Here is an 11,938-nt window from a genome sequence, read left to right on the forward strand (position 1 = left end):
GGGGCCCCGAGCCAGGTCTGTGCGCTTTCCTGCGAGCGCAGCCACCCCCGGCAGGGTCCGGTCGGGCGGCCCCGCGACACCTGTTCTCACTGGCGAGGGGCGCGGAGGAGGGCAGAGGAGGGCGACCGCGAGGCGGTGCCGGGGCAGGGACAGAAGCGGACGGTGGAGAGAGGCGGGGGCTGGTGGGGGTGGGCTCGAGGTTTTATTTTTAAACTAGCTGAGATGTCTGCCCCCTGCATTAATTCTGCTACGCGAAGACCGGGCACCGTGCTTCCCAGTACGCTTCTAGGCGGCCGAGGGAGAAAGCCCCTCCAGGCTCGCAGACCCCACCTTTGACTCGGTCGACAAGAAGGCAGCGTGCGTTCCCCGCCCTGTGCCCACCTGAGCGTCCCGCTCAGCCCTGAACGCTCAGGACACGGGAGGGGCTGGGAGGGGCCGCGGCACCGGCTCTGGAACAGTGGTCCCGAGTTCAAACTCCTGCCTCCTGGAACCGGGTGTGCCCTTGAGCAGCTTAAATATAACCCCTCCTGGCAAACTGTCTGCCCTTGTGAAACAGGCAGAACTGCCCCTGGAGAACTGGCAGTAACCAGCAAAGGAGCAGATGCTCCCGGGCACTGCCTTCTTCATGCATCTGTGATAGCTTCACAAAGCTGGTGGCCAGAACAGCATCCCTGTCCTCTTGGGGTTTATATTCTAGGGAAGGAGACAAAAAGAAGGCAAAATTAAAAAAAACAACCAAAAAATAAAAAACACCGTTGACAGATGGTGAGGAATGCCATGCAAATGGAGGGTGTTGGGCGACAGTGTCCGGGGAAGTTCTGACCTAGGGAGGTAGGGACATGTGAGCCACCACCATGCAGCAGGCACAGGCAGCGGGGCAGCGGGAGAAGCCAGCTGAGGCCAGCGCGTGTCAGACCCAGAGAGGGAGTCAAGAATTTACCCCAAGAGCGATGGGAAAGCCTTCGTGGGGATTTAAGCAGCAAACTTCCTGCTGGGTCTTCTCCTCCACCCTATTCGCAAGCCCAGTGGCACTAACAGAGGCAGACTCCCAGCTCTACTCACACCTCCGCCAACGCCACCCCAGTCCGGGTCACCCCTCACCCCTTGATGGGTTTCCTGCTTCTGGCCTTGAACCTCTTCAGCCTGATCTCACAGCAGCGAGAGTGAGCCTGTTAAAACAAATCAGATCATACACTTCCTCTGCTCAAGAACCTGTTAATGGCTCCCATATCAGTCCGAATAGAAGCCAAAGGCCTTATGGCACCTATGGGGCCTGATCTGGCCACACCTCTCCCTTTATCTCTCCAGCCTCCTTATGGACTCCCCATCCTCTCCCTCACCCTGCTAAGCTACAATGGCCTCCTTGCTGGTCCTCAAACACACCAGCACACTCTGCCTCAGGGCCTTTGCACTTGCTGGTCTCTCTTGCTGGGACTCTTTTATCCCGTTATCCACATGGTTCACTCCCTACTTCTTCAGCTCCTCATCTGGCCTTCCCTGACCCCCCCCCAAAAATTGCAAAACACCCCAGTCCACTGCCCACCCTTGCCAGCACCTCCTGCTCCATTTCTCCACTTCAGCTTTCTTCTTTGCCCTGACCGCCATCTGACAGACTACCTTTCTTCCCTCCACCAGAATGGAGGCTCCGTAAGAACAGAGACTTCAGTGTTCTGTTCCCTGTGGGTCCCCTGAGCCTAGACAGGGCCTGGCACATGGTAGGCACTCAATAACTGTTTGTTGAATGAATGAATGAATGAAGTGGAAAGATCTGATTGACGTTTACAAAAGGAGCACTCTGGCTGCTGAATGGGGACAGGACTGTCAGGAGGGAGAGGGGGTGGGGGGCTGGCCAGCGGGTGGGTACCGGGGTAGCAGCCAGGAGAGATGGCGGCCTGGACTGGCAGGGTGGGGGAACTCATGAGTGGCAAGAAGGGGTTGATTCGGGGTGCTTTAGGAAGAGCTAAGGGTCTCCCTAAGGACGCTGGCTGTGGGGATGAGGGGCGGGGGACCATGGGGGGCCCACGTAGGGGCTCTGCTAGTGGGCCCTTGTTACAGCAGCTGCTCTGAAGTTCAAGGCAAGACTCTAAATCTGGGATGCGGAGAAGCTGAAGCCCCCACGCGCAGTGTTGCGAAGGATTGAAAGGAAAACGAAGCAAGAACGTAAACGGACATTGGGATGCTGTGTTCCGGAGGAGGGAGGCGGAAGGCTGGACCCCCAGAGCCGGAGAATTCGGTAAATACAGAAGAGGCCGTGTAGGTCAGGGCTGGGGGAGGCTGGCAGCAGCTCCTGGGGCGCCCCGGGCTTTCCTGTGCCAACTCTTGGGATATCCATCGTGGGGGTGCCACCAGAGACCTCTCCCCGAAAGGAAGGGGACTGTGCCCCAGGTCTCGGGACCTCAGAGCGGGATCCCGGGCTGCCCGACTCCACTCAGAGCTTTGCGAGAAGTCGTTTGCAAAGAACCAGTGAGGACCGATCGCTAGTTCACCCCGCAGGATTCCGGCCTCGCAAGGACGGTCATTTTTAGACTCTTCACTCATGTAAGAAGCAACCGGAGAACGTGCTAAGCTTCGACTTCCCCAGAAGGCTGCCTGTCGCAGCTCGTCACGCCGCAGAGCTCTTCCTCCGCCTCGCGTCTGGAAGCGCCCACTCTCGAGTTATTTGTCTGATGCAAGTTCCACCCCAGGGAGGTCACGGGGCATTGGCACCTGCCGGATCTAATCGTTTCCGGGGACAGAGGCTCAATCGGGGTCCATTTCGGGCCCATCCAAGGATGACATCTCAGCCCCATGACATTGGGGAAAAGTGCCTTTGTGGTCTCCCTCCCGAGCTGGAACATGCTGACTCTGGAGAGTTATTCTGGGCATGAGAAGCTTCCCGCCGGGCAGGCCCGGCCGCTGTGGTCAGAGGTGTGCTTTGGCTGGGCCTCTGAGCCACGAGCATCCTCCCGAGGGCAGCTCGGTGGAGGCAACAGTGGGAGTGTCTGCTGACCGGCCCATCTCTCAGAGCCCCGGGGCCTCTCCCCTGCCACAGCACCAGCTCCTGGCACCTGCCGGGAGGCGGGCTGGGGAAGGCGGCCATTGGCGCAGGGTGGCCAGAAAGCTAAGTTGGTAGCCAGCCACGGTTTCTATGGAAACCGTAGCTGGGATGTGAGGGACACAGGCTGGACTCACCTCTCTGAGCCTCCATTTCCTCATTCATAAAAATGCAAACGATGATATCTGCTCGACTGCTTATCTCTCAGTGCTGGTGTGAACCTCAAATAAGATAAGACTTGTAAAATGCTCCTTAGGGGCCGGTCTGATGGCGTAGTGGTTGAGTTGGCGCACACTGCTTGGGCAGCCCTGGGTTCGCAGGTTTGGATCCCAGGTGTGGAACCTACACACCGCTCATCAAGCCATGCTGTCATGGCGTCCTGCATACGAAATAGAGGAAGATTGGCATGGATGTTAGCTCCGAGCCAATCTTCCCCAACCAAAAAAAAAAAAAAAAAAAGCTGTTTATACTTTAAAGCACTGCATCACTGTGAATGGTGATGAACTTGGGGCCCAAGACAGGACATGAGGATGGCTGAGCCGGGTGCCTCCCCTGATAGTTGTCATCCATTCCTTAGTCCCTGTAGCTCTGAGCTTCGACCCTCCTGGTGCTGTGGCTTGCCGTGTAACTTGCGTCATGAGGGAGAATGTTCTGGACAGAACCACACGAGTGTCTGGCCCGCTTAACAGTCTTATTTTCACTGCAGATTGAGGAGCTGACATTCAGATTTCATTCTCCTTTTCAAGCACTTTAAAGACACCTGAAGTGGGTTGAATGGTGGCCCCCCAAAAAAAGTTGTATGCACGTTCTAATCCCAGAAACCTGACTGTTAATCTGTTCGGAAAAATGGTCTTTGCAGATATAATTAAGGATCTTAAGACGAGATCATCCTGGATTATCCGGATGGACCCTAAATCCGATGACAAATGTCCTTATAGAAGAAAGACAGAAGGAGATTTGCCACAGATGGGAGAGAAGGAGAAAGGAGAGGAGCAGCCACGTGAAGATGAGGCAGAGCGGGGAGGGAGGCAGCCGTGAGCCTGGAGTCCCCAGAAGCTGGAAGAGGCAGAAAGGACACTCCCCAAGAGCCTCTGGGTGGAGCATGGCCCTGTGACACCTTGATTTCAGACCTCCGGCCTCCAGACTCGGAGAAAATCCATTTCTGCTAGGCATTTTTATTATTATTTTTTTTGTGGAAGATTAGCCCTGAGCTAACATCCACTACCAATCCTCCTCTTTTTTGCTGAGGAAGACTGGCCCTGAGCTAACATCCATGCCCATCTTCCTCTACATTATATGTGGGATGCCTGCCACAGCATGGCTTGCCAAGTGGTGCCATGTCCACACCCAGGATCCAAACTGGCAAACCCTGGGCCACCGAAGTGGAGCATGCAAACGTAACCATGATGCCACCAGGCCAGCCCCCATTTCTGCTGTTTTAAGCCAGCTGGTTTGGGTGATTCGTTATGGCAGCCCCAGGACATTAGTACAGTCCCTGATCTTCACAACCCATCCTGCAGTGAAGGGAACTGAGGTCAGAGAGGTAAGGGCTTGTCCAGGGTGTCGTCTCTGACTGTTTCACACTGTGATGGTGAAGCTGAGTAGTTGCAACGGAGACTGTGCGCCTGTGAAGCCCGTGGCTCTCCAGCCCTGCACAGAAACATCCGTCCACCCCTGCTCCAGGGGGTCACATGATGACAGCTGTTCTGGAAAAAATAAAGCAGGGTAAGAGGGTCAAGGGGTGAGGAAGCCCTCACCAGGAGGGTGACATTTGTGCAGGAACCTGGAAGAAGGGTGGGAGAGACCCTTGTGGCCAGCAGGGAAGGCCAGTGCAAAGGCCCTGAGGCACAGCGAGGGGCTGGAGGGGCCGTGGCAGAGACAGCCCAGGTCAGAGAGGAGCGGGCCAGCTCTTCAGGGCCATGGAGGCCATCTCCTCTGAGTGAGATGGATGGAGGGGGGGACCCTCGGAGGGCCAGGAGCAGATGGAGCACGGGATTTGATTTCCATTTTACAGAATCTCTCTGCTACTGTGTGGGAAATAGAAGGGGCAGGAGGGGAACTAAGGGGCCAGCTGAGGGGTCATTGCCGTGGTCCAAGTTCAAGATGGGGGTCACTGAGGGCAGGAGCGGAGATGGTGAGAAGTGGCTGGATTCTGGATCTCTCTGAGGGTCGAGAGGACGTGGAGAGCGAGGTCAAAGCTGAAGGAAGGAGTCGTCAATGGTGAGGTCAGAAGGTTTGGCCTGAGCACCTGGAGGTGGGGGCTGCCATCCACTGAGACGTGAGCGTCGTGAAAGGAAGAGAGGAGCCCCTGGGTGGGATGCAGTCACGCCTTGAACTTGTCGAGCGAGCGGAGATCCCGGTGGCGTCACAGAGCGGGCAGCGCCTGGGGTGTGGGGAAGAGCGCTGGGCATCCTCGGGGCTGCGGCCGTGATCCCAGAGGAGCAGCTATGGAAGAAGGAGTTCAACGCTGGGCCCTGGGACCCCGGCTCTGAGGTGAGGGGGCCCGGGGGGTGTGGTTCCCAGCACCCAGGGCAGAGAGTGAGCGGAGGGGCAGGGCTGGGTGGGAGCCGGGGCGACTGGCGCCCCTGTGACTCGGGCTGGACAAAACCTGTAGGATTGGGGGTTCCAGATGTTGCTTCTGTCTTCTGTCTGGGGCCCCTTGTGGTCACCTTGGCTATTTCTCAGAGGGCGCCTGGCCCCTGGGACACACGCCTTTGCCCAGTCATCCAGAAAGCACGGCCACTTGTCTGGTTCCACGGCCGGCCGGGCAGCCACGGTGATGGCCTTGACCTTTAATTTATCAGGCCTAGAACAATCACCAGACACACACGTTGTCCCCATGTCCAGACCCCAGCTCCAGGGGACATTTGTCCCCCTGGTTCCTTGAAGAGCCTCTTGCCAGTCTCAGGACAAAGGCGACGCCCCTGGGAGCCGCTGGGCCCACCCCTCCTTTACACGCTCACGGTGGGCCATGGACTCGTTTGGGGGACCCACCACCCCGGTTTGCCTGGAACTGAGGGATCCCAGGAGGCAGCACGTTCAGGGCTAAAACTGGGAAGGTCCCAGGCAAAGAGGGGCACACTGGTCACCCTGGGGCTAGTGGGACCAGGCTCCCCACTGCCGGACCCTCACCCCGGGCACGTGGGAGACCTGGGACAAAAGAGCGAGCAAAGCGGACCCAGACTGTGCCTGCCACTTTAGCTCATCACTTCCCATTAAAAAAAAAAAGTGGAGGGATTTTTCTAGATAAAAAGAGACAAAAAAGACAGACTGATCTTTTAAAAAAACTGCTTAAGAAATAACTCTGATGATGTTAAGAATTATGAGTATTTTTTTAGATGCAACAAAACTGTTCTGTTTATGGAGGAGAATGTTCTTAGGAACTCTCTTCAAATGATTTAACGGAGTAGCACCATATTGTCTGCAACGTACTTTCAATATTTATATTTTTGGCAAATGTAGCAAAACCTTAACTTTTTTTTTTTTTTTTTTTTTGCTGAGGAAGATTAGCCCTCAGCTAACATCTATGCCAATCTTCCTCTATTTTGTGTGTGGGTTGCTGCCACAGCATGGCTGATGAGTGGTGTAGGTCTGCACCCAGGATCCGAACCTGTGAACCTGGGCCACCGAAGCAGAATATGCCGAACTTTACCACCATGCCACAGGGCCAACCCCTGCAAATTTTGAACCTATGTAATAAAATTATGGATGGTCACTGTGAAAAAAAAAAAAGTTATAGATCAGCCCACAGACTGTGGAGTAAGGAGCGTTCTGTCCTCCTGGCTGGATGAATACACCTCATAACACCAGGAAGGCAATGCCGTGGGGAACTTTCTGGACTCCTCTGTGTTGGAGCAAGGTGACAGGAGGAGACCTGGCCCAGGACCTCCCTGGACTTCTGCCCCAGGGGCAGTCTCCCAGGTGGAGGTGTCCACACAGCCTGGGACTCAGGCTTCCTACTGTTCGGACAGGGAATTCGGGGTCCAAGTACCGAGGCAGGTACAGGGGCACCAGGGAGCGTGTCCCCCGTGGGGGATGGGCAGGCTGGAGGGGTGGCTTGGGGGCCCCCTAAAGCTTGGAAACCCCGGCAGGTTGGCACCTATTGTTTTGTCTTAGGCCTTCAATATCAGACAAAACCAAGGCAAAAAGTCCCAGTTTAACGCCACCCCTCAAGAGAGATACCACGGCTCAGGACAGGCGTGGCACCTGCCCAAGGTCCCGCAGCCGCAAAGTGGCCAGGCTGGGATTTGAACCCAGGCCTCCTGGCTCTGCTGTGGCCCGCCTCTTGCCAGGCGAATCCCCTCCCTCGCACTGACCCCCTCTCCTTCCCCAGGTCCTGGCCCCTCTCCCAGGACCCCTCCTGCCTGGCCTGAGTCCAGCTCACCCCCTCTTCTCGCTCCACCCGCTCGGCTTGTAAACATGGGCAGGATTCTCCCTTCTTAAAAAAGCACCAGAAAAGCCCCTCCATCTCCCTTCATTCCTTCCTCTCTGTCCCGGCAGCTGCCAAGCCTCTCCAAGCCACCGTCTATACTCGCTGCCCCCGTCCTCATCTCCTGCTCCTTCATCCTGCCCCTGCGATGACCTTCGCATTGCCGACTCCAAAGGCCATTCCTGCTGTGTCTTGCTGCGGCCTCTCCCACCCCTCGCCTCCCTCCCTTGCTTCCTTGAGTCACCTCCGACCTCCCTTCAGCCGCTGCTCCTCCCCAACCCCGCCCCTCCTGCTCACACACTGGCCCCTGCTTCAGGGACAGCCCTCCTCGGTGCCCTGTCTCCATCTCCATGGCTAGCTTCAGGCCTCTGGACTCTCCCCACTGTATTCTGTCCCTCGGCATGGCCAGTGTGATGGTCCCAAAATGCCCATCTGACCGTAGCCCTCCTTGCTCACAAATCCTCTATGGCTCCCCAATGCCCCATGTCTCCTGCTCCTGCCAGGTCCCGGGGTGGGAGCCCCCTCTCCTGCTGGCATCTGTCCCCTCCCTGCAGGCTGGCACTGTTCCTCTGTGCTGGTCAGTCCTCCCGGCTCCTGGGTCTCTGGGTCTAGCTGCTGCCCCTCTGCAGACGGTAGGGATACCTTTCACCGGGCGAGGCAGGGGAGTGGTCAGAGGGAGCCAGAGGGGAGGAGTGGAGGGAGCAAGTGCTACAGAAGCTCAGTGGAGGGTGGGAGGAGGTCCCTTCCAGCCGACGGTGGGGCTGAACCGGGTGAACTAGGCCTTCACAGAGGGTCAGCTTGGGCGAGCAGCTATGGAGCCGCCTGGCACTCCGGGTGGGAGGCAGGCTGTGGAACAGCGACCCCCAGGCCTGGGGCCAGGAGCAGCTGGTCTGGGAGCCATGGAAGGGGAAGGGAATCTGCCAGCAGACACCTTGCAGGGGCAAGGACCCAGAGGGGTCCCACAATCGAGGGCTCTGGCCCAGTGGCAGACTGTGCCGTTTCCTCCCAGGACCCTCCTGGAGCTCGGCCGTGGGTGGCTCTGGCCCTCGCCATCCTGCAGGACACACTGCCTCCCAGTGGGCTCCTCACGCGGCCGTCCCTGTAGCTGTGATGCGAAGGGAGGTCGTGGAGGGCGCCCAGGACCCACTGGAGGCTTTGCCTGGAGTGGGGGAAGGAGGTACAGGGCTCAGGGCTGTGGCTGAAGGCATGCCTCCTGGCTCTTGGGGCCCTGCTATTCCTGGAAGGCCCCTCCTCCCCCTGGAAGGCCCCTCCTCCCCCCTGCTGGAGTCTTAGAAGCAGCAGCAGTCCCCAGACCCTGGCCGGAGGGACCGGAGTCTTCTCTGGCCTCGAGGGGCCCACAGGACGGCTGGGCCTGACCTTGAGCCTGAAGACACACTTGCTGAGCCTTAGGGCGGCAAGGAGGCGGAACCCTCACCCAGCCGGGAGCGAGACCCGGGGCTCCCCTGCTCCTCTGGGGCCTCAGCCCTCAGCTCCCATTGGGTGCAGCAGGTGAGGCTGAGAGCTGATGCTTGCCGGCTTCTGGAGATGGGGGTCAGCCTCCTGTCAGCGCCCCCTCCCAGGCCAGGACCACAGGGCCCTCCCTGCTTGTGGGTGATTCTCCGAGCAAAGGTCCCAGCGGGCAGGGCACCCGGCACCTTTGATGCTCCCCTCTCTCCCCCCCCAGGCAACAAACAGCGCTGCAGACTTTGCACCAAGACTGTTTTCTCCGTGCAGGGATGGGGCAAACCGCAGGCTGTTCTGGCCGGGCCGGAGGCTGCAGGGCGGGTTGTCCCAAACCCGTTTTCCAGGTTCTCCGGGAGCGCCACTGAGCCCTGCTTGCTCACGAAGTCCCCCTAACAGCGCCTGGAGGACCGTCTCCCTTACGCCCATTCTACAGGCGGGAAAGCTGAGGCCGGGGGCAGCTTGGGTGACTCGACTGAGGTCCCTCAGCGAGCCAAGAGTGGAGCTGCAGACCCGTTACTGCTCCTCCCCATAAGGCCCTGTGTCCTTTCGGGCTGGGGAAAGAGGCGGTGGCGGAGGAGGGCCAGGGCGGCTCAGGCATCTTCTGCTCCAGCCGTTCCCGGTTCTCGGGCCTGCAGGATGCTGTGAGGCCACGAGGGGGCAGCAGCACCCCGCCCTGCCCGGCTCTTCCCGGCGATCCGGGACTCAGAGAAGAAACAGCTCTTGTCCACATGGGGAGGTGATCTGGGAAGATGGACCGAGCCGAAGAAGCCGCGACACACACCTGATGCTGTCAAGATAGAAGGAGAGAACGCGGGCTCCCGCATCAGTGCACACGGTTGGCATCCCCACCGCATGACCTTGGGCAAGTTGTTGGACCCCTGGGAACCTCAGTTTTCCCACCTGTGCCAATGGGGTAATCGCAGCTGCCTGGCTTGGCTGTTTGCGGGGGCGGGGTGGTGAAGATAACCAGGGAGCAAAGATAAAGTGTTGCTACCAGGGCACTGAGGGCCTCCAGGGGGGGTCAGAAGGGCGGACCAGGGCTGGGCTTCCTGGCAGGTGCCTGGAGGAGGGGACCTGGGCAGCAAAGTTTCAGCCTCATAACCTCTGGGTACATCCTCCTCAGGGCAGGGAGGCTGGAGTCTCTCTCATCTGCCCTTGACTTTCACACTAGGGGCCCACACACCTACAGATCTGTGCCCGCCACTGAGCACCCATGTCACCCCCACGGGAGACTCTGTCAGCATCCCCGTTTTGGGATAAGGAAACTCAGGCTCAGAGAGGCTGAGCATCTGGCCCCAGGCCACAGCCTGCATCAGCCCGGGAGCTGGGGAGCTAGGATTTGCACCAGGGGCTCTGCCTTCTGTGTCCTGCACAAAACTGGCTGTTTGTGCAGGATCAGGGGTGTCAACCCACTCCCAAATCCCCTCAGCCAGCGCAGGGGCTGCTGATGGATGCTTTGACCATTGTCCCCCACTCCCATCCCTGCCCCAGTCAGGTTTGCGGGATCACCTGGGAAAAGAAGCTCTAGGCAGATTTCCATGGTCAGCCTGTCCTGCCCGCTCCCCAGTGGCTCAGGACCCTCAGCTGTGGGCAAGCCAATTGGTAGGGCAGGATGGATGCAGTCAGGATCCTCTCCCATTCATCCCTTGCCAGCCCCGATAGGCTGAGGAAGAGTTCAGGGGACGTGCAAGTGGCCTGGGGCAGCCCTGTGTTAGAGAAAGGTTGGTGTCAGTGAGGCTAAAAGTCAGAGAGAGAGGAGCCAGGATTGGGAGGCAGTGCTTATGGTTTTAATTAGATCAGTGAAATTTATTTTATATTTTATATTCTGATTATAAAATTAATTCAGGCTCATTGCAGAAAAGTTTGCAAATATAGGAAATATAGGCTAAAGAAGAGAACAGAAATCATATATAATCTCATGGCTGAGAGCTTACTACTGTTAGCATTTTTAGGTATTTCCCTGTAGTCTTTTTTTTCCAGGCACCTACTCAGAGATGATATCTTTAAAGCAAGATCGTGGTCAGGAGCTTCTGTTTCTGGCAAAATAACAGACTGGACATGCAGAGAACTCCTCTTGGAACAAAACACATAAAAACACCGGAAGCAATATTAATCTCAAAAGCATTTTTTAATGCGTGGTAGAGTTGGTGGGAAAGTAGGGAGCATCTTTAAGGCCAGAACTAATAAGAAAGCCATACCGTATTTTTGAGGCAATTGGCAATTTGCATACTAATTGTAGCAGGAAACTGAACGCTGATGCTTTTAGAAAATTATTATTTAAAATTTTAGGTGTGAATACAGATATCGTGGCTATATTTTTCAAGTTCGGGATGTCATCTCAAGTGGTCCCAGTGGGTAGAGCCCCACAGAGCCTGGCAAAGTAAAGCAACTCTGGAGCGATGCACTTCGGCTGGAGCCCTTGAAGACGTCCCACTAATAAAGTCATACAAGTCACAGAGCCCGTCAGGAATGGACCACCAGGAGCGAGAGGCGGCAGGCAAGGTCAAACGCAGCCCCAGAGTCGTACAAACTGCAGACTCTCCCACTGTCAGTTACGAACTACAAAAAGGTCTTCAAATGCTTAAGGAAACAAAAGAGGATAGTCGAAAGATGGCAAAGAAGCAGGAAACTATCATATTTGCAGGCACATTGGAGAAAAGGACTAAAGAGCAATTCCAGAAATAAAAAACTATAATCGAAGTTAGAAACTGAACAGGTAGGTTAAACAGCTGAGAAGACATGTGACTATTTGGAGACAGATCAGAAGAAACGACCCACAGAGAAGCACAGAGAGATGAACAGATACAAAGGAAATTAACTCGTGTGGTCCTGGTGGGAATGTAAAAGGGTGCAGCCACTTTGGAAATATAATCTGGAAGCTCCTCAAAAGGTCAACATAGGGCTGCCGTATGACCCAGCAAGTCCACTCCCAGGCATCTACTCAAGAGAAATGAAGGCGTGTGTCCACATAAACTTGCACATGAATGTCCACAGCAGCATTATTCATAACA

Source organism: Equus quagga, chromosome 17, assembly GCF_021613505.1.
Source record: "Equus quagga isolate Etosha38 chromosome 17, UCLA_HA_Equagga_1.0, whole genome shotgun sequence".
NCBI classification, from domain to species: domain Eukaryota; kingdom Metazoa; phylum Chordata; class Mammalia; order Perissodactyla; family Equidae; genus Equus; species Equus quagga.